The 22,153-nt window shown below is 39.7% G+C and overlaps 1 long non-coding RNA gene across 1 annotated transcript in view; it reads right to left on the reverse strand.

Moving 5' to 3' along the window:
• Positions 1 to 22,153, reverse strand: part of LOC117408940 (uncharacterized) — a 46,143-nt gene continuing 23,990 nt past the window's right edge. The window contains exons 2-3 of the long non-coding RNA XR_004545449.3: positions 6,509 to 6,572; positions 1 to 2,986 (exon numbers count right to left, since the gene is read on the reverse strand). This is a non-coding gene — a long non-coding RNA (uncharacterized LOC117408940). The remainder of the gene's footprint in view (positions 2,987 to 6,508; positions 6,573 to 22,153) is intronic.

Genomic DNA, 22,153 nt, shown 5'->3' on the forward strand with positions numbered 1-22,153 from the left:
ATAATAATAATAATAATAATAAACAACTTTATTTTGTATAGCGCCCTTAAAAGCAATCAACTCAGAGCGCTTCACAATTAATAGTACAGAAATAAAATACAAAGATTATACATAAAAAAGCACAAGGAAATAAAACAATCATAAAAATCATAAAAACGCCTTTCTAAAAAATTAAGTCTTTAAATTAGCTTTAAAAACACTCAAAGAAGCTGAGTCCCTGATCTCTAGTGGAATTGAGCTCCATAATTTGGGGGCATAACAACAGAAGGCCCTGTCGCCCATAGAGCACAGGCGAACAGGCGGGACACACAGCAGTCTGAGATCAGCAGAGCGGAGGTTGCGAGTAGGAGTGTAAAAAGATAAAAGATCTGACAGATAAGTCGGTAATAAGAACTGCATTAAAGTACAGGTAGTACTTAAAGTACTACTACAAAATGCTATGATATACAGTATTAATATAAAGTACTAAAATATACTATCATACTACTATGATGTCCTATAATATTACTATAAAATACCATAAATGACTATAGTATTACTATAATGTACTACAATATACTATAGTACTACTATGATGTCCTATAGTATTACTATAAAATACTATATTATTACTATAAAGTAATGTAGTATTACTATAAAGTACTATAGTACAAATATGATGGACTATAGTAGTATTATAAAGTACTATAGTACTGCTATGATGTACTATAGTATTACTATAAAGTACTATAATATACTATAGTACTTTTTGGTAAGGGAGCAAAGGAGCATCCACCAGAGAAAGTAAACAAAAACAAAAAATTAATTGGTCCTCAATCCTGGAGATTGGTTATGCTTTGCTGCACGGTTTACTGTAACCATATAGTCCCCACATATCCATACACTGCCCTCCTGGACTATGGGGGCCACAATGTTTCTCCAAAAGTGTTTGGTACAATGTAACCTGTGTCTAAAATAGCTCTGCCCAGTTCAGTTTTAACTGAGTCCCAACCAAGTAGATTAGTATAGGTGTGAAGATCTATGTCAGAAGTGCTAAGAGTAGGTGTGCTCCACATAGACCAATTTCTCTTGTAGGTTGATTCACTAATTATCAATACTGAAGCACAAGTATCTTGCCCATTTGTAAAAATATCTACTGTCATGGACTTTTCTCTCTGCTGTCTACTTCTGAAAGTGAACATTGTGTAGACTTCACTATCCTCTTCAACCATGTACATAGATTCTTCCTTCCTAGGTTGTATCACTGTATCTTTCTTCTTATTACAACACTCTCTTGTAATATGGCCACGTTTTTTTACAGAAAAAAAAAAATCAGCATCTTTAAAATTACATAAATCAGGTGCCCGCTTTCCCCCCACATCTATAACAGTTAAGTTTCCGTTGGCTGTCTGCACTACTTGCTTGTTTTCTTGACTTTACGTAAGAAACAGCATAAACAGCCTTGAGCATAGGGTTGGAAAAATAGGAGTAGTCAGGCAGTGAGAGCTCAGATGCCTGGAGTTTACAATAAATCCTAAGAGAACCCACTGTCAACTAAAACAGAATAATTCATACAGTACCAGGCTGTGAGTGAGAAACAGGGAAGAAGGAAATCACTGATGGGTTCAGCTCTAATCAACTCCCAGAGGGATGAACCCACAGTAATAGGTCCTAAATGAGTCCCCCATCATTTCTGTGGGGCTCAGGTTATTCTATTGTCAGTATCGCAGACAAGTCGATGGCACACATTTTGCATAATGGCAACAGTAGCTCTTATCTGGCTGTTTTGTGATGCCTTGGGAATGGAGAGTCTGAGTGTAGGGCTGTAGAGTTGTGGTGTTTGTGTCCCCACAGTGACCAAATCTTAGCAACACAATCAATCTTTACATCATGATTTAGACGTCACAGTTTAAGTAGTCAGCATTATTCAACCATAACAGAAAGAGTTTTGTCAACAGACTACACCCAAGTTAGAAACCAGCCCCTTCTGGTTATTTGCTACTCTCTTATGTCGCTATTTTGCTACATAAGTTATTTAAGGAACCTAATTGCTAGATTATTGCAGTTACTGATTACTAGAAGGATGCACTTTGGAAAGAATAGTAAAAATATAAGTGCATCTACTAACTGGAAAAACAGGCAAGTGATGCACAGTACTTGTCATATGAGTTCATCTGTACAGCTGAATATGGTAATGCAACAGACTTAATCATTTCTGGGAGTTTTTGTTCCAGAGAGATTTCACATATACAAATCCAGGTCAATTGTGTTTCAGTTGCGATTGTCCAGTGTTAAACATGCTTATTTTAATACAGTTAAACCTATTTAAACATATTTTAAACTTACAGAACCAGTAACTGAAACAAAGCTATTGAGTGTTTTCTCATTAATATGTGCTGGGGAATAACTCATTACATGCTACATGTAAGATTTTTGCCAGAGTAACAGTGTAGGAAAGAATCCTTCAGTGAATATGTCACAGGTAAGTATTCACCAATAACATTTGCCTATACTTTGCTTTACAGGTTCTTAACACACAGATTTGCCACATGGACCACCCAAAGGAGCACACAAAATCAACACAGAGGTAAGTATGAATACTCATATAATTTGAGAAATGCTATTCCATTCACAATGTCCCTCTTTTACTTACTACAGTAAACATCACAATTAAGCTGGCACCAATAAGAAAACAAATAATTCAGGTAACAACAAACAAAGCACAGATATACAAAAACCCAACATAATACAATAGAAAAGAAATTGACAAAAAATATATATAGATAATACATGCACAGTCCGCTCAGATTTTTCTATTAGAATATGATACTTAAGTCTCTTGCAAATATCCAGAGTCTGCCCCCTTCAGGCCAATCCACAGAAGCCCTCATGTCTCCGGTATCCTCCAGCTCAGAAAGCAGAGCAATTTATAATCCAGGCTAGCTAGCCAGTCCACAAGCCACGCCCACACCTTCCAACAGACTCTGTCAGCGAATCAGCAGTGCTCCTTAAAAAAAATACGTAAAGCATTCCCTCAGTCACTTGGTGTAAGTCTAAAAAAAAAAAAACACTTTGCAAAAGAAACAAAAAAACATTCCAAGCAGCAGTCACCATTATATTCCTATTTAAAAAGTCCACTTTATTATACTTTATTAAATCATTAAATCACACGGCTACATGTGCAAAAATACAATCTAAAACTCAGCCGATTTAATGTTTGTTTCGGCACTACCGATCCCATAGCAGTCAGGAAAAAATAGAAGCTTCCACTAGAGAACAGGTAAACAAACAGAAAAGAGACACATTGCACTTCTCTATAGCATAAATATATCTGCCGTTATTATCCCATCAATACAGGCGACAGTACTTAACTTTTGCTTGTCGAAGCTATCAAATGTCCTTTCTTGTGTTGATTTATTTCTCCTTTCCAGGTATCCGACTACTGGAGCTTTTCGAAACAGCCTCTGCCGCCACCTGCAAAGGCAGGTCCCGTCTCCTTCCATTCCCATCTAATCCTGGTTGCAAGGAGACTTGTACTTGCCACAGTTGACCAAACCATTCCCCTCCTTCTGACTCTGGGAATCTGGGCAGTTTACGGACTCAGGCATTTGCAGAGCAAATGTACAAATCTTAAGATAGTTCCTATGAAGGGTGTGCTCCGGTCCAGCCTTCCCTTCTGGGCGGAGGCGGTACACAGGATGTCCAGGACGTAAGGGGCAACAACTACCTAGGGCAGCTTGTCCCATCTATCAGCCAATTCCCTTGTGTACAACGCCGGAGACTGCAGACCAGGACCCGTTCTCCTGGTAAGAGATGGACAGCATTCCGATTCTGATCATATCGCCGCTTGTCTGCTTCTTGATGAACTTTTGTTTGCCTCCCCACTTGGTCATAAGCACGGGCCAGCGTCTCTTGATGTCCTTGCACCCATTGATCCAGGTTCCCCTTCTCAATTTGTGACTTCACTCCTAAAGCCTAATCAACTGGAAGTCGAGCATGACGGCCAAACATAATGAAAAAGGGGGTCAATCCAGTACCACTCTGTACTGTATTATTGTAGGCATGCATTACCTCTGGCAACCTGTCTTCCCAGTGCCGTTGCTCATCAGCTTGCAATGTACCCAACAGGGAGATCAAGGTCTGATTAATTCGCTTGCAGGCCCCATTCCCCTGTGGATGGTAGGGGGTGGTTTGACTCTTCACGCACCAATACATTTGGCACAATTGTTGAACAAGTCCCAATTCAAAGGTTGCTCCTCTATCGCTAAGAATCCGCTCAGGGTATCCAAACAGCTGGAATAAAGTATGCCACAAGGCCCTTGCAGTAGTATGGATGGTCTGATCTTTGGTCAGGACAGCCCAAGCAAACCGGGAAAACAGATCAACCAGAACCAATAGGTATGGGTGCGCATCCCCTGGGCAGCCTAAAGACAAGTAATCAATTGTCACAATCTCCATAGGGGCACTTGTAACTATGGGCATCATTGGTGCTTGAGCTTCAGGCCCACGTTTGCTCAGGCTACAGCAGGAACACTCGGCGGACCATTTCTTGATGTCAGCTTCCATTTTGGGCCAGAATAATCCGCGCCGTGTAACCAACAACTTCTTCTCTCCACTAACATGGTGTAGCTCCTGATGATACTTCTGCCACACCATCAGTCTCTTCCCTAGAGGTACCAAGATCTGGGGGTGGCTCTCCTCCACCTGGACTGCAGCACCTTCCCGTACCAGGACCCCATCTTGCTTTGCCAACCAGCTCCATTCATGTAGCACCTGTTTCAGGGGTAAGGAAGCAGCTCTCTTTACCTTGTCGTCAAGCAAAGGCCCTTGATCAAGAAGGGCCCCTACCTCCCTGTGACAGGCTGACCGGGGTAAGGAGACTCAGAGTCAGGATGTGCAGGGAAAATAAAAGACTTTTAATTAAACAAAATACACAAAACAAAAGGCACAATGGCCAACCAAAAAGACAAACACAAAAACAGGCTCTAAACAAACTATACCAAAAATAACCACTCACTCTATCATACAGGTCTTCTCACTCTCACAAACTCTCACCAACTAACATACCCAACCACTCCCTTTTATACAGGTGCCTGGGCTAATTGGGCAATTCGCACCTCATTAGCCCAGGCACATTCCACACATTCCTCACACAAACTCACTGAACCACACCCCAAACTCACTCTAAACAATACAAAAAACACAAAACCACCACAAAATAGGCTGCACCCCATCACACTCCCTTAGCACCGGATCCTTTTGTTGCCACTGTCCACATGGCATGTCTGGGCAGCAGTGTGGAGTAGTGGATAGGGCTCTGGACTCTTGACCGGAGGGTTGTGGGTTCAATCCCCAGTGGGGACACTGCTGCTGTACCCTTGAGCAAGGTACTTTACCTAGATTGCTCCAGTAAAAACCCAACTGTAAAATGGGTAATTGTATGTAAAAATAATGTGATATCTTGTAACAATTGTAAATCGCCCTGGATAAGGGCGTCTGCTAAGAAATAAATAATAATAATAATAAATGTCTTCCTCAGCATTTCCCACTTTCTCACTTCCTTCCTCTTCTACCCTAAGGTTGGCTTCTCTCTGGATCGCCTGGCATTCCCCAGTCTCTTCAGGCAGGCGGGACAGGATATCAGCGTTAACATTTGCCGAACCTGGTTGGTATTTTAATTCAAATTGGAAATCTGCATTTTAGAAGTGAATATACTTGGCAGGAAGATTTCTATCCACCAACAACCTGATTGATTTTAATGATAAGAAGTTTTACTGCTTCTCTTCAAGGCACTCCCCTCCATGACCGACCACCCGGAGGAGCGAACAGGCACCAACCGAGGGACGGACTGCCAGCTCCCTGTACACACCTGAGACGCGAGGTCCTACCATACTTCAGCTAAGTACCAGTGGCTGGGTCGGAAGAAAAAATAGAAGTAGGCAGGGCCGAGATCAGGGTGTAACTAGTGGATAACCAGGGACACTGAGGAAGTGTGGATGTTAAGCGCTGTTCGTTCTTCCATTATAGGATTCTGCGTCGCAGTGCTGGAGAGGGGGGATCGAGCCTGAAGAGAGCCAAATAAGAGTTGGATGGACAAGTGGATTAGGAGGCTCTTGGGCTGGTCACCTCCAGCTTTATTGTTTATTATTGCTGTTCTACCGGGACAGTGTGGCAACTTGGATTAAGTACTGGATACTCCCCTCTTATTGAGATTCTGCGGCCTTTTGAGGCCCAGGTGACTATACTTGAACTATTATCTCATTTAATTAAGGTTGTTCGAGACTGTGGCGTTGTAAAATTAAGTGTTCATCTGTATTTGTATTATTCTCCTGAAATCACAAGTAGCCTTCCAATGACATTTTATAGGAAAGTTTTAGTGGTTTTTGTACTGGGAAAGAAGGAGCCTATTGTTATACAACAAGGTAGTTGTAAAGGGGGAGAGGGGGCGGGGGTTGCTGAATCGTCTTGTGGAGAAAAAAAGTATTACAATTGTATCATTTCCCTGTAATATAAACCAAATGTTACTTACTTGTTGTGTGGTTCCTGTGCACTCACTGGGGAGGGTCTGGGTGGTCAGTTCCAATCCAAACAACCTGTATGCAAAGGGTTAGAAAAATAATTATAAAACGTATACTTACCTGGAATTAATAGTTTATACACTGACATAAGTTCCTGCTGAGATATTCCCTTCTACAAATTGTGACATCGCAGCCCCCAAGCCAACCTCAGATGCATCAGTGAAATAAAACTTTTTTGTGAAATCTGGGACAATTAACACAGGATCACTGCCCAAAATTGTGCACAGATCTGTAAAAGCTCTTTCGGATTTTTCAGAACATTTTACCATATTTAGGGCTTTAGTGTGTAACCACACAGATTATTAAGTCTTGTACGGTATGTTAATGTTCTTAATAGTCCTTACTAAAAATAAACAAAAGACTTATTTTCCAATCCAGTTCTCTTTTATTAACAGGTTAGTTTAGTAGCGAGCAGTCAGGTCTAGCTAACTTTTACTTGTATCTATACTTAAAGTGGTTCTCTCTACCGTAGTGATGGTATGAGTTGTGGTACCGGTACTGATTAGCCGTGAATCCAGAGTCTCAGACAGGCATAGATTGTCACAATCTGGCGTGTAGAGTAGGCAGTGGTTTTCCTTACGCCGAGCTGGGGGGCTCCTCTTGTGTCTGCACTCAAAATGGAAGTGCCTCTGTCCCAGTTTGTTGTGATTGGATATAGCATAAAGGAAATGCAAAGTATCAGGCTCCACTAATCAGTAATAGGGAACTATAAGATTGACTTTGGGAGGTGGGACACAGCTATATCTTAAACCTAGTAACATCTCATTATAAGCTCTAGTTAATTCTGTCAGGGGAGAAGTGTGAGAAGGAAAACCGGGGATAGAATGCCTGTAGTATCCCATTATACACTATACACTAAAATGCTCAAACCTTTTTTTATTAATTGGCCAGGGCCAGTTTCTTATGGACTTGACTTTGTTAATTTGAGGCTTCACCACACTCCCGCCAACTGTATACCCCAGATATTTAGCCTCTGGCAACCCAATAAAGCATATCTCTGGATTAGCGGTGAGACCTGCTTTTCTGAGATTCTCTAGTACAGCTTCTACCTTGCGCAGATGTGACACCCAGTCCTCACTATGAATGACTACATCATCTAAATAAGCCGAATCATACCGAGTGTGTGGGAGTAAAATCTTATCTATGAGCCTCTGGAAGGTTGCTGGTGTCCCATGTTGTCGGAGATATTCCCTGTGAACTGATTAATTAATTGTATAAAATATAAATAAGACAAGGGCAACATTGACTACTGAAACACAGGTGTTAATAGTTGTGTGCTGCAAGCAAAAGGGGCCCTCAGGAAAGGCCATGTAACAATCAGGAAGAATCTGGCAGCAGTAATGGCAACTTCACTAACGACAAAGATTATTACTTCTCCCTTTTGGAAATACAGCTAAGGACTTTAACATGAACAAACTATATTTAGGAAAAGCCAATATTATTATTACCTTATATGGAATGTGCAACATGGAATTCCACTCGAAAAACACCACATAAACCCAGACAAAAAGAGCATGTTGCCCAAAGGTGCCACTCCTTGACTGAAGGAAACCACAAAGCCAACCTCTGCTGCAGATGCTATACGAGTAAGAAGTGATCACACCTTGAGATACTAAGGACCTTGGGGGAGAGAAGCTGAGAGACTGCGTGCTAGGTTGAGAGATAGGGTATTAGAAGGGACTGTTCAGAAGAACACGTCTAAGTCTACTGGACCACAAGGGATCCAAAAGACTGTTAGGCCACATTTGTGGTTGAAAAATTAAAGAAGAGGACGACCCACAAGGACTGTGCTGTTGATCGAGTTGGGGATTGAAGAATCATTGTGGACTATACTTCATAGGACAATTCAACAGATTAAGTTCTACAACCAGATGGCTATTGAGTCAGTGTTACCCTAGGACTGTTGAGGATAAATGTTACATTATCCACATGAAACCTTGTGACAGGGTAGCGTCACTGTCAAGCTGTTTCTACCAGGAAGGAGACACAAGGAAGCTGTAGGTTTAAACACGCTAATGCACACTTTAATTATAATTTGCAAATAATAAACACAGAAAGGACACAAACAAAACACATTAAGAAAACAAACGGCACAAGGGCCAAAACAAAACGGAACACATACCTCCACTTCTATCACCAACATCAACTCTAATCATTACTAACTAACACCTGGGGCTGGAGCCTTAATTAATCATTTAATCATTCATTCAATTCCCACATTCCCACGTGTTTTGACGGGGAGAAATGTAACCCCCGCCCTGCCAACCTATTATTTCCCACACCAACACATACACACGTATCACCAACCTTACTTAGCGCCCTCAGGAGGTCGGGAGGTGGATTTGCAAAGCAGATTCATTCTCTCTCATTCACAGGCCCCTAGCTTTATCCAATCTATGCTCTCTCTTTGTTTTTCTTATTTTAGGCCTTTCAGTAAATCGGAATCACTTTTAGAGACTCTCTACTAGTTAACTTCTCCCTGGTTCTACCATGCAATCAGGGTCAGCCAATTTCCTTTTCATTTCAACCAGGGTGTTACACCCTGGAAAGCCCTGTCTCAGTATTACCGAGTGTTGGAGTCCAGGTACAACCCCAACCTGTATCTCATAAAGATTTTCTTGGGTTTCAATCTGTACTTTGGTGATGGGTAGTAGTTAATATACCCATGTACACAGGTAATGCCAATTTTCTAAGAATGTTCCAATTGGGAGGGTCTCACTAAGTTATTGAAATCCAAAATTACAGCTCTGCCTAAATCAGTGAGAGCCATCGTATTTTGTAGTCTTCGCTGAGAATTCTGAAGGGAGTGTCGCATTGGCTCTGACGCTTCCATGGGCTAGGGAGGCAAAAACATCAGGGACTGTTTCTCCTCATCGCTCTACAGCAAACCCTGCTGGCCAGGTACCCAGTGAGCTCAAAAGCAGACACCTGCTGGCCGTTGTCCTCCAGAGGTCTGTAGCTCGCTGACATCTGCTCTCAAGTTTCTAATAGGTCTAAAAGAGGAAGCTGGATATTCCAAATGGGGGACAAAATTGGGTAAAATAATTGGGCACACTAAATAAAAATAAATAAATAAATACATGTCATTCATCCCTTAAAAAACTTTGAAAATAACCTCTAGCAATAAAAGCATGGAGTACGATACATCAGAGATTTACTAAAATACATTTAAATTCAATGAGAAATGTTTCGACTAAAAGTGTTTTTCAATGTTTTGAAAAGATTGTCTAAATGTTTCTTGTTGAATTAACGTTTCTTTTAGTACTGTATATCTAAATTCAACACTATTGATTGTTTATGGATGATACACAGATATGCATGGAGCATAGTAATATAGAAACAGAATGGGGAAAAAGCATTATTAACCGGAAAATTACTGGGCAAATGCACTAAGGTAACATTTTATAAGGGAAATGTTTTTAAATGACTCAAAAATAAATAGATATAAAATAATGACTAGTACAGAAGTTTTTAGCAGAAGTACTGCAAAATTACAGTTTTTTTTAGTGTTTTTACTGCTCAGCACATAATAATATTCTTTATTATTATTTATTTCTTAGCAGATGCCCTTATCCAGGGCGACTTACAGTTGTAAACAAATACATTTATATAGCACCTTTCATAGTGGACCACCATCACAAATTGCTTTACAGAGGTAGGCTGTGAACTGTGCATTATATGCAGAGTCACTTACAATAGGACATTGATTTAACATCTCATCTGCAGGATGGAGCACAAGGAGGTTAAGTGACTTGCTCAGGGTCACACAGTGAATCAGTCAAAGGCAGAGGTGGGATTCCTTGATGACCTTCTGGTTACAAGCCCTGGACTTTAACCACTGGACCACACTGCTTCCTAATGGCCTTTGGAAAAATAAGTGTTAACCTCTTAAGAACTACATAAACCACTAAGATATTGCTAAAACAGAATGACCAAGTGGTGTACTAGGAAACTACTGCTAATAACCGTACTACCTGGATTCAGACTGTATGACAATCTCAAGTTATAATCTGTATAAAATAACATTGTACTTTCCATTACCATTGTAGTAGTATGTAGTGCAGTATACTATAAGTGTTTTTGTACTATACTTTTATACGGGGCAGAAGTACTTAATGTGTCAGTATTTACTTAAACTTTTTTTAATATTGCTGCTTACTTTAGTTGTACAGTAGTGGTAATAATAACTTACTGTGTAAAATCTTATGGAACATATCTTTTGGTAGATCCAGAGGAGTTAAATAACCTTTAGCGAATACCATAAACTCCTTGAAGTTAAAATTTACATTCAGGTCAGGTTCCCCACCAATTTAGTATGGTATGGTTTAATAACCTATTATAATCATTTCTCTTACAAAATTAATGGGAAAATGAATTGGCACTGCAGTGCCGGCTTAGATTTACATAATGAATTCAAGCCTTATTCACATCCGCAACTACGATGGCTAAACACTCTTTGCTTTGGATTTGAATTCATTATGTAAATCGAAGCTGGCACTGCACTGCCAAGTTATTCTTTTATTTGTTAGTAAACTACCTGTACATTGCTAGCTTGATAATGTTAAACTGAAGTTTTCCAAAAGACAATAGTTCCCTTTGTCACCATGCATTATAAATATAATATCACTGACTGAAGGCAGGAACAATAATGAAGAAACATACCAAAGACTATTGCACATTTTCAAGCTCCTATCTCAAAAATATAGTTTTCATTAGTTGGCTTTCTTTCTTTCGTATTGTCAGAGTACTAGTAATATGTACAAAAGTGGGGTCGAACTAGTTCAGCAAGCAGCACACTTCAGTGAATCTTGATGTGTAACAACAGACATAACTAAGATAAATGGTAACATTCCACTCTTCCTGTCCTATTTACTGTTGATCACTTTATGGAGAGTATACAGTGGTGTTTGTTAGTGTTTTGGAGAACTATGAAAAAGCAAATGGGTACAACACTGCCTGGCTTGCAGGGTCATATACCATTACAGTTTTATTCTCCTTGTATTGTTTTTACAACTCTTTGTGGGTTGAACCATTGGTCTTGTGGTGACATTTCAGTCACTTGAAATGTACACACAAAGGAGGGATATTAAAAAAAAAATTACAGAATCTGCATCATTCTCCTGTTCTGTGGCAATGTCATGAAGTGTGGCACATATGTGTTTTTAATTAAGGGCTAATAGGTTCTGGATGTTTTGTGTTTATGGGATGTCCTACTATAGCTGGAAGTTTGACTTGAAGAGCAACTCATTTGTTGTTGTTGTTTAGAATCACTTTACATATCATGTTCTCTTTCCGTCATCACATCCTGGTGAACTCTGAAGTTTAACGCACCCCTGTGACCTCAATGTCTTATTTATAGTAAGTACAACAGGTACTCAAGAGTATATCCATTAATCTGTCCCCCTGCCACACTCTGCCCCTGTGGATTTAAGAAATAGCACATGTGTTCTATGTTGTATTTCTTACACGTGTATTTGGACATGGACATGTCAATCGTTGCACTTTTGTGTACCAGCTGTACTTAGAGATCGAACATGAATGAGAGCTCTGGCCAGGGTGTGTTGACTGAAACAGACAGTGATATACAAAGTGAATCTGAACAAGAAGGACATATTTGTTAATATAACTGTGATAATCAATACCCCTACCATGTGGCTCTTTAAGAGACCTTGAATTCATAAAATGTTTTTCTCCTTTTAAAAATAGGAATTCATTCAGTCTTGTATAAACGTTTTGAAAACATGACCCTTAATTATAAGCATAAGAAGAACTGAACATCTACCATGCTTCTCTTGCTGATTTGTTCATCCTCCTTTCGTAGACCCATCTCCTCAGCCCACTCTCTTTTGTTCATCCTCCTTTCGTAGACCCATCGTCACCTCAGCCCACTCTCTTTGCAGAGATACAAAGTTTAAACAAACAACCCCACACTATATGACAACAAACAAAAGAGTGCATAGCAACGGAAAAACACTGCCATGCGACCACATTTACACAAGTGTAATAGTGTTTGCAGCATTGAGCTGTAACAAACACATAATCAGTATATAGTGAATGATCTAAGACAAGGGCTTTGTGTAATTAATTTATGATTGGTTCCCCAGGACCCACACAGTGGGCTTTCCATACATCAATCTTTATGGGGCACTGTGGCAGGGCGAAAGCCCTTAATGTAGTGGGTGTGTGGCAATGTAAGGTTGGCAGGGATGGTGTTAAATCTGTGCCTGCCAGTAATCACAGGTGTGGCCATTCCCCGATTAGATAATTGGTGCTAATTGGGGAGTGACCACATGTCTGAAAGGAGCCAGAAATCCTTCTTTGTTGGAGGAATTTGGGGAGGGGAGAGGTGAGGTGAGGTGAGGTGAGGTGAGGTGAGGTGTGGTGTGGTGAGGTGAGGTGCGGTGCGGTGAGGTGTGGTGTGGTGTGGTGAGGTGTGGTGTGGTGAGGTGAGGTGTGGTGTGGTGTGGTGAGGTGAGGTGAGGTGAGGTGAGGTGTGGTGACGTGAGGTGTGGTGTGGTGAGGTGAGGTGAGGTGTGGTGTGGTGAGGTGAGGTGAGGTGAGGTGTGGTGTGGTGTGGTGAGGTGAGGTGTGGTGTGGTGTGGTGAGGTGAGGTGAGGTGAGGTGAGGTGTGGTGAGGTGTGGTGAGGTAAGATGAGATGAGGTGAGGTGAGGTGTGGTGTGGTGTGGTGTGGTGAGGTGAGGTGAGGTGAGGTGTTATGAGGTATGGTGTGGTGAGGTGAGGTGAGGTGAGGTGTGGTGTGGTGTGGTGAGGTGTGGTGTGGTGTGGTGAGGTGAGGTGTGGTGTGGTGAGGTGAGGTGAGGTGAGGTGTGGTGAGGTGAGGTGTGGTGAGGTGTGGTGTGGTGTGGTGAGGTGTGGTGAGGTGTGGTGTGGTGTGGTGAGGTGAGGTGTGGTGTGGTGAGGTGTGGTGTGGTGAGGTGTGGTGAGGTGAGGTGTGGTGAGGTGAGGTGAGGTGAGGTGTGGTGAGGTGTGGTGAGGTGAGGTGTGGTGTGGTGTGGTGTGGTGAGGTGTGGTGTGGTGTGGTGAGGTGAGGTGAGGTGAGGTGTGGTGAGGTGAGGTGAGGTGTGGTGAGGTGTGGTGTGGTGTGGTGAGGTGTGGTGTGGTGTGGTGAGGTGTGGTGAGGTGTGGTGTGGTGTGGTGTGGTGAGGTGAGGTGTGGTGAGGTGAGGTGTGGTGAGGTGAGGTGTGGTGAGGTGAGGTGAGGTGAGGTATTTGTGCTGTGGTTTTTGTATTCTCCATTTCTCCTTCAGAGTCCTGAAATCATCTTCAGTTGTATAAATAACTGAAAAATGTCATCAACATACCGTGTTTTCAAATTCCCACCTAACATCATTAACTTTAGCTCTTAAGCATTCTCCTAATCTTAAACAACAATATGGCTCTTTTTTAAGGTACAGTGTGTTTACAAAGGTCTTAAAACTTGTCACATTTCTGGCACTCTATCCCTATTATCTGATGCAATGTAAGGTAAAGCAAATATATCCCAGCTTGTTCCATCACTCATCCAGCTTGTTTGAAATGCAGTTAATGCATTCAACATCAAAGAACTCTACAATATTTTTGTATAATAAGAACAGAATTGCATTACTTCCTATCATCCAGCAACCCCAATTAATCAGGGTCTCTCGTAAAAAAATAAAAAATAAAAATAAAGCTGTATTTTTTGTTTCCAAAGATTTTTTATTTCTATGGTTACAGCCATGTACAGTGCTGCCTCAATATTTCACTCTTCAACTATTGACTAATTTGGTTGATTCACTGTGAGGCCATGTTGACAGTAAACAACAGCCCTTCACTAAATTACTTTTTTCAATATTTCAGGCAGTGAAATAAAGAGGAAGCACTTTATTTGTAAAAGACTTAATATGCTTCTCGATGGTTCATCCCTCTGGTCTTAATTTGTCTTAATTTGTTTTCTTCAAAATAATAAGTATGTGATGTTCCGTGAACTATATAAAGTAGAGCACATCTTACTATTATTATTATTATTATTATTATTATTATTATTATTATTATTATTATTATTATTATTATTATTATTATTATTATTATTTGTTCAAACTCAATTTTTCAAGAATGCTCATTTGGCTCTAAGGCAACTCTTACTGGGAAGCAGGACTTGAATACAGTAGCTGCAGGCTCTCCATCGTCTGGCACCTGTCAATTAGAGCCTAATTGTGTCTTACAGCTAGCCTCTGGGGTAGATGCTTGACAGACCTGGCATGATTAAGAGGGCATTTATAGGTTTGAAAGGAGGTTGTAACAGGGCGAGATCTGTGCTGGCTCTCTGATGCATGCATGATCCTGCAGGAGGAGCTTGGGAGCCATGAAGGGTCCGCCTGTCAATCATGACAGTGACATGGAGAGGTTGGGTGAGGGCTCTCTCGCCCTCTCTCTCTCTCTGAGTGGTTGGGAGACGGGCCTTGAAGGGTGCTCGACCAATAAAAATAATGCTCAGCTATTCCTCTGGTCTGCCCCTTTAGGAAGCATAACAGCGGGAACCCTGGTCGGAAACTGCGGTCCAGACCCTACTAAAACACCAGCGCCTGGAGCGAGGAGGAGAGACAGACAGGCAAGACAGCCATGATAGAAGACCAGACGGTATTCGAGTGAGCCAGCAGAAATAATAAAGTACACCTCTGCGGGGTGTTCAAACCTTTATCCACTGTGTTGTGTCCAGTGAATTTCACCACCCACTCACAGAGGTATAACTACAAAAATGAAGAAAATTAAGTTTTTTTTACATATATATATATATATATATATATATATATATATATATATATATATATATATATATATATACACATAGCTCATAGCACACACAGCTGAAGATGGGCTTTTGTCTGAAACGTCCTGAACATGGCCGTAACTAGCTATGAGGACACCGAGGTCATGTCCTTGGTTGTTTTTTTGCATCTCAATACTGATGCTAATTTAAAAATTCTGGTAAAGTACAAAAGACTCCTTCATTTTCTCTATTGGTTTGCCACGTAACATGGATTTGGAGGTTGAATAGTAAATACCAAGCAGTCATATAGATACTGCCACCTAGAGCTTGAAACCTAAGTTTGACCTCGGTAGAATGGCAGCTCTGGTTAAGACGCTGGTCCTGAGTTAAATTGTTTTGATACATTGCAGTAATACCTTTAAAACAGAGAAACATCATCTGTAATTGACACACCCAGGACTGGAAGACCCAAAAAGCTGTCTAACAAGGATGAGCAATACTTGAAGATAATATCCATAAGGAACAGAAAGAAGACAAGTGTTGAATTGACAACAGAACTGGCAGAAGGCACAGGTGTCGTTGTCCATCCATCAACAGTCCAAAGTACCTTGACCATTGTTCCGTAGTCCAATTTATGTGTTCTTGTGCATATTTTAGCCTTTTAGTCTTGTTCCCCTTTCTTAACAGAGGTATTCTTACTGCAACACATCCTTTAAGTCCTGATTTCAAGAGTGGCTGTTGATTTGATGGACAACGACACCTGTGCCTTCTGCCAGTTCTGTTATCAATTCAACACTTGTCTTCTTTCTATTCCTTAAGGATATTATCTATTGCTCATCCTTGTTAGACAGCTTTTTGGGTCTTCCAGTCCTGGGTTTGTCAATTACAGATGATGTTTCTCTGTACTTGTTGATTATGCTTCGGATACCACACCTTGAAAATCAAGTGATGCAAGCTATTTCACTCAAAGTTTTTCCTTCATTATGCAAGTCAAGGTTGTTATAATAGTAGAAAACACTAGTGGAGGCTTTGAGTAAATTGTTGATACTCATAATGCATCAGAGTAGAAAAATGCAACATGTCTAAGACTTTTGCACAGCAGTGTATACAGTATATATCATCCTTGTTTAATTTTATATTAATACTTTTTATACAGTTTTTTTATACAGTTATAGTTTCAGTTTTTAGTCCAAAAAGCTTAAATGAATATCTCTTTTCCAAATGAAACAGGCTGCATTAACATTCCAGTATTAAAGGATGCTGTTGCTATGTAAGACTGTTGCTATGACAAGGGCTTATGCTTACGCACAGTTAAACTAAAGTTCTGCCACAAGGGGGAGCCATATCTCTCGGGTTGTATGTGGAAAAGATAAATTAACAACTACAGTAGCATGCTTTAAAAGTATTACAACCAATAGGGATTGACAAATGGGAAATACTATTACTTATATTATTTATAATGCTGTCTGCTGTTATCTGCAGTGCTCAAGCAAGAATATTACATAGTGCATCAAATTGTTCTTACAAAAGATAGATAATGAACCATTACCAAAGTCATTGAGCCCATCATACCTGAAGACAAATGGAACCCAGCAATTTGGAGAAACATTATGAGTTTGAGCTACTGTCATTTTATTTAAAGCTATAAAATAAAACATAGTCACTTGGTCTGCATCCTTCCTAATACAATATATTCAGTGGCTGAACAAAATGTATTGATCTCAAACAACAATGAGAAACAGCACATCACGTGGTTTGCAGCTGTGCAGGAGTGTTTTGTTTTGTTACTGTAAGAAATTCAGTTACCTGAAAACTGTCCCTTACAGTTGAGTTATCTTTATTTTTGCACCTATATCCGCATTATGTACAAGTAAAAATGTAACATTTACATAACAATGGACGAATTGGGTACCTCCATTTACCCATAAAACCTGATACTCTTAACAATTAAAGAATGCCCATTTCAGGTTTCATCCCAACTAGATAAGCGGTTCTATTGATACACAGCATTTAAAAATGTAAGGGTGGTAGCTGGAATGTCAGACAGCTTCCATATTCAACTGGATTATATAATTTGTGCTAAAGAATGTCCTCGCTAATAGACAAGTGGTTATTAGATATATTCAAAACTGGAAAATGAGATACAGAAAGACAGCGGGATGAACAGACAAACAGCATATTTATACCCAGTAATTAGGATACATTATATAATTTGTATTGAAGAAAGCCCTTAGGAAGTTTCGTGACATGTGGACATTTGGTTCTCTAGATACTGTATCTTCAAAATTGTTAAGTACGCCTCCACTAAATCCTGAGAATTATAGTGTAGTATCTTCACACTCCTGGGTATACATAGGCTTACAGTTTGTTGATATGGCCATGCTAGGGGGGGGATTTTTGTTTGTGTGGTGCAGGAGAGTCAGAAGAAAGACAGACAAGTAAATGGGTAGCAGGATCTGTCTGTATTTTTAAATTAGGATTATAGTTTGACATTTCTGATGTCTTCCTCAGTCTCTCTGGCTGTGTTCCCTGACAGTGTGTTTTGTATTGTTTTGATGTTATTCATTGAACTTTTATGGCAATCTAATGTATCTTTTTTTCTTATATTAAGTATGTGTCTTTTTTTTAATTAATAAGGACATATTTAAATGAAATCTGTTTTTTGTCTTTTTGGCATTCTTTCCCACAATACTTTGGTCTGTCAATCCACTAAAGAACCTGTTCCAAAATGAGTTCTTTGAGCAGTATAGTCTACCATTAAACTAAAATGTTTCTGTTTAGCTGGTGGTAAGTAACATGTGTTACAATCTCAAAACCCCCAAATTGTGAGAGAACATCCCTGAAAGTGTTATGTCCCGGCGTACCTGTCATAAACATCTTCCAGCACATAAATAACACTCTCATGGTTTGTTTACTTTCATTTGTCTCACTTTCTTCTGCAGTCCCCTGTTTCATTATAGCTTCTCGTTTCGTTTCAGCGACACCCCTCTGTTGGCAGGCATCGCCTCCCAATGCCTTTCCCACATCATTAACCAGCTGTTCCAGTTTGAAGTAAAAGATTTGTGATCATTTCCCTTTTATCCCCCTCCTCCAGTGGTTAATCAGTCACTGTCACCGCACAAAATCTTCTCTTGCCAGACAAGATTGAGATCCTGTATCTCTGTGTGCCCCATGACTCTGGCAGAATGCCAGCCCAATCCTCTGATGCAGCGCTTACCACATATAAGCACATAGGTTTTTTGAGAATTTTGTTAAAAGATTATATAGACTTTTTAAAGAAATATTTTTTTGTACTGTGCACATTTTATTATTATTTTTCTTTTTCTTTCCTTACTTTCATTGGGATTGCTAATCCTGTTAACCCACCAAGTACAGTTTTAATAAATATACTCCACAAAGGCTTGCATTACAGCACTGTCCGTAGGACCTTTAAAAAGGATGGTCCAATAAAACTTGTCACATACTTGGAGACAGCTGTCTCCTGTGCTAGTATCAAAACCTTGTCTCAGATTTTATTCACTCATACACTCAGTGTCCCCTGCACCATGGTAAACCTTTAGAAGGGATTCATTGGGAAGGTGTTTTGTGTAGTTCTTTAGTTGCCAATGACATTTGTTAGTAACAGCAAACTAGCTGACTGCACCCTGGTAATTTCCTCAACCACTTTATGTTTTACTTTAGTTACTTAGCATAACAGTTGGTGCTAACATACTGTAATAGGTAATAGCACCAACCTTAGCTAGATTTGAACTGGCGACCTAGATATAAAAGGCTTATACTTGAACCCTGGCTTAAATTAAAGTGACAGAGTACTTGAACCCAGCTGGCTGTGATGTACTGCAGCAGACTTACTGTATTTCTAAATGTAAACCAAGTGCCAGGGGGGTAAGTGTGTTTGCCTGCCTGAAGGGTAAATAAATCCTGCTTCGTTAGAGAACAAATCGCCATGGAGACTAGAACCCTGGTCCAACTTGAAATAGAAGGAAGAGCTGGCAACAATATGACTGTGTAGTTTAGGACAGAAACTTCTTTCCCCATGTTAAAAATAGCAGAGCCCCTTACAGCTGCTATCTGAATGGAAACAAATCACTATAAATGGACACCTTCAATTTCACTCTATTCAGTTGTTTTAATAATCTGCTTGCTTGTTTGTTGATGAATTGAGTTTCACTTTTTAGCCATCCTACAGGCTAAGGGACTGACAGCTTTGAAGCCTGAAGTCCCTTATTCTTTCACAGATAGGCATAGCGGGGGCGACACAGGCTTTCCCACAGCACTTCACCAGTGTGGGCCTCAAAACAGGCCTAGAGGGGGTCAGTTTGTGAAAAGACATAAGAGGGTACTCTAGTCCACAAGGGCTATTGCTATCTAGGGCCTTTTCAGTACATGTTGCCAGTTTTTCTGTGGTGACGAATACCAGCATACTGAGAGTACTCTGCTCTGATACAATAACACAATACAGAACATTCAAATTTAACAGAAACTCACCAGTGTGATGGTGACTGCAGTATAAATGCATTTTAAGTGTACTTATGATGTGTTTAATTTATATTATTTGTCCTAATTATACACCTTCTTTCCTGTCTCAGTGGGGCATTATGTTAATATATATAGATAGATAGATAGATAGATAGATAGATATATAGATAGATAGATAGATAGATAGATAGATAGATAGATAGATATGGAATACTTTACATGTCTTGTTAAAAGAGAGTAAACATTTACAGATGCTGCTAGTGAAATCCCCACAACTACTTTCAGGGTATGATAAATGATCTGAGAAGATGTCACGTTCAAAAAATGACTAGGTGCTATTTCAGAAGAGGCTAATTTACCAAACATGAAACTAATTATAACATTACATAGATGGGTGGAATTGTACCTCATTTAATTGATAACCAGATGAGGTGTGTTTAAATACATTGCACCAATTAGGTCTACTCATGTTACTGGCAATTTTAGACAGCATAATGTAGCAGCGATGTTCTTATTAAACTTCTGAGTTTGGCCAATCCTGGAGAGAGAGAGAGAGAGAGAGAGAGAGAGAGAGAGAGAGAGAGAGAGAGAGAGAGAGAGAGAGAGAGAGAGAGAGAGAGAGAGAGAGAGAGAGAGATGGGCTTCAATGAGTTAAAGGAAAATAATTGTGACGTCATAAATTTATAAACTGTCACAGAAACCCGAGATGCAATTGTTTTCCTGTAACTCACCGAAGAGGCCCATCTATTATTTTTTTAGAATACATGGATACCCTTGTAATGCTAATATTAAAGAAGACGAGGCTTAATAGTAGAGTTGTGTTTTTTTAAACATAGTGTTTCAGTGCTGTACAGACGTTCTATGTCGTTATCCGTTAGTGCGTCAGCTTATTTCGATGATTGCCTTTACCTTGTTTTAATTTCCTGTTCCTCTCCAGTTTCCTTGAGATACAAATGTACCAGCTGTACATCTTTTTTTTTTTTTTTTTTTAACGTATTCTCATTTTTTGATCATCAGTGAACATTTCGGTACTGTGGGTGTTGTCGAGTGATTGAAAACGAGACATTTTGTGTTGAAAGTGATGGTCTCAAGGAGTCGAATGGGTCAAGGTATATTTTCCTCTAGAGGAATTAACATTTTTTGACGTCACTACTGTGGTATTATGCCTTTTTTTCGAATGGCTCAGGATGCAAATATAGCCTTCATCGTCAAACTAACAGTTTGTCATACAATAGGGTGAGTGGAGTTAGTGCTGGTCTGGTATGTAGTATAGATACTTGTAACATTTATTTAATTGGTTAGAATGCATTAAACTGTGATTACCTGAATTTCAAGAGGTTAAAAGACAGGGCTTTCATCTTTGACACTGCTGTACTGTATATGGGAATGAACAATGATTATTCCACCACATAGCCAACATAACTCCCAGAGCTCCCACACTGTCAGTTGGGGGGGCTGATATCTATAATATACAGTACAATGACATTTTTATGACAAGTCTTCCCATGATTTCATTGATTATGAAATGTGGCTCTGAGGATGCCATATCAGATACTACAAAGAGTGTGTATATAATCCAATCATTACTATCACCATTGATGGATAACAGTGTGTGTGTGTGTGTGTGTGTTTTCTGACAGTGCTATCAGAAAATGAAACCTCTAATATGTCTAATTTACTTCAAACAGGGAGCACAGCCTCAAGTGTTGATACATGTAAATGATACTCCTCTTCATTCTTACACCATATGTGTTCCCCACAGAACTGTATAGATCCTGCCGGCTGACTCGTTTATTTCTTCCTTTTAAGAGGCATGCTAGTGCCATGGTGTGGGAAATCCACAAAGCAAATTCAGGAACAAAAAATAGAAAGATAGAGAAAACAGTTCTAAGCTGCCTCCATGGCAACAAAACTGAAATATCGGTTATCCATCTTCGATTTTGTTGATTTTCTCTTTTTTTTGGTTGATTCTGATTTGTGTTTTTAATCAGGTCTCGTCACTGTCAGTTTGATCTTATGTATTGATTCATTACATATTAATATACATGATCTTGTTTTAATATGTATTTTAATTTATTTTGCTCCCTGTAATTTGATTCTGTTGTGCTTTATCTCTCTATTCAGTTCTATACTGTTTAGTTGCACTTTTCTATGTGACCAAACAACGTGTTATAAAGACCAACTTTCTTCAATAGGACCAGTTAAGTGATAAAGAACCATATTCACACAACGTTAAGGACTGTTTTAAGGAATGCTTTGTTAAAAGCCCATTTTGATTAAGAAAATCAAGTTTGCCGTTAATGAAACATCCTTCAACTGTTTTAGAGAGGGTTTATTGGTTTATTCAAAAATTTCAAAGCACTGTGTA

The sequence above is a fragment of the Acipenser ruthenus genome, chromosome 2, assembly GCF_902713425.1.
Source record: "Acipenser ruthenus chromosome 2, fAciRut3.2 maternal haplotype, whole genome shotgun sequence".
Taxonomy (NCBI): Eukaryota; Metazoa; Chordata; class Actinopteri; order Acipenseriformes; family Acipenseridae; genus Acipenser; species Acipenser ruthenus.